We start from the raw sequence: 1,930 nt of genomic DNA, 5'->3' as shown, positions 1-1,930 counted from the left end.
TTATAAATTGATAATTATTACAATCATTCAACACAAATATCCTAGCATACACCTAGCAAATTGGGCTTGGGCTTTTGATCATCCTTCATGCATAATATCACATATCATACACCATCAATTAATTATCACAATAATTAATTGATCCAATATTATATATCTTGATCCAATCACTAACCGCCACGATTATAAACTAAATTAACAAAGTATACAAACACCTTTGTCTACTTTCCAATTAATTTATTTATAACCGAATTTCTTGTAAATCACAATTTACTATAAATAATTAAAGTCCAACTTAAATTATTTATTTCATGAGAAAAATTTGCAACTTTTGTAATTTTAAACTTAAGGGCCCAAAAACATATTTTTCACCAAAAACATTTTGGCCCATTTAAAATCACAAACATGTTAGCCATCCAATGGCCCAACAATTCAAGGCCCATGACACTTTGATATTTCAAAACACATTTTGAAAACCCTAGTCGTCATCGCCGTCGCCGGAGCTCCGTCGCCGGATTCCGGCCAACTTAAAATATATTTTTTTTTTTTATTAAAAGGATGGGGCGTTTCGGGCAGCCCTAGGGCTGCCCTTGCTGCCCGTTTCGGGCAGCCCTTCGGGCAGCTTGGGCTGCCCGAAATGGGCAGCAACAAGCTGCCGAAAAATCCCCAAATGTGGCCTTGAATTTGTTGCAAAAATACACTCATGCGGTTAGAAATCGATCTCAACATAATATATATTGTATTTGCTACACAAAAATGTAACCATAGCTCGGATACCACTTGAAAGCGGACCGGTTACGGTGGCCGGAAGCGCAACGGAAGTTTGAAATCTAAAATTTTAGCTTAAAATTTCGGCCACCCCATTTCCTTGTGCAACAAATACAATAACACACAAAATGACATTCATAGGGTGTAAGAAAGTGTTACCTATCAACTTTAAAAAGTTGATTATGGCTCCAACTTTGTTGTCAAACAACAAAGCTCTTCAAGGCATGAAGATCTACAAGCTCCTCCTCCAAATCCTTGAATCTTTCCTTCAAATTAGGCCCACCACCAACTAGGTAGATCCCCTCAAATATTGCACTAGAAATATTTGAGGATTTTTCAAAGAGAAGTGTGTTTTCTTCAACAAATTGAAGAACACAAAAATGGAGAAAAATGGGAGAGAATAAGAGATGATGTTTCGGCCATCTTGAGTGGAATGGAGGAGGGAAGAGTTCTCTTGGGGTTGCAAAAAGTTGATACAAAAAGTTGCATGCCAACCATTATTTTAATCAAAAGTATTCCCCAACTCTTCACCTCCCATGCATGCATACAATATAGTTTTTAATCAAATTAAAAACTTTGGACTAAATTTAATTATCTCAAACATATTTGAGACTAATTAAACATTACTTGAATTTACCCAAGTCCCACTAGTTTAAATAATTATTTTAATTGAGCTCTACAAGACTCAATATTATTTAATTAATCCAACACTTGAATTAATTTAATTATTTGGGCTCTACTAGGCCCACTAGTGTTTAATTAATTCAACACTTGAATTAATTTAATTTAGTCCATAATAATGTTTATGAAAATCACAATTTTCAAAAACATTAGTCACTTGGCCAAATTTTAATCTAGGAACACTTCCATAAATTAAAATTTATATTTCTCTCATAGAAGTCATACTTCTATTTTCCTTACGCTTATAAACATCCTTTATAAGCCGTTCAACACATTGAACTATTTTTACTTCTCATCGGGATTTACAAAGCTAGTACTTGTGTGGCCCTCAATGGTTCATTGATACAACTAGCCGTGGGTTCACATCTCCATGTGATTCGGACTAAACATGTCCTTATTCGAGCATACCCCAATTGCTCCATTCTTACTTATCAACTCCTTGATAGTAAGAACGTCAGAACTCAAGTCTGATAGTACCCAA

Source organism: Primulina eburnea, chromosome 7, assembly GCF_022965805.1.
Source record: "Primulina eburnea isolate SZY01 chromosome 7, ASM2296580v1, whole genome shotgun sequence".
Classification (NCBI taxonomy): domain Eukaryota; kingdom Viridiplantae; phylum Streptophyta; class Magnoliopsida; order Lamiales; family Gesneriaceae; genus Primulina; species Primulina eburnea.
The sequence above is the reverse complement of the archived record's forward strand: the minus strand, read 5'-3'. Positions refer to the sequence as shown.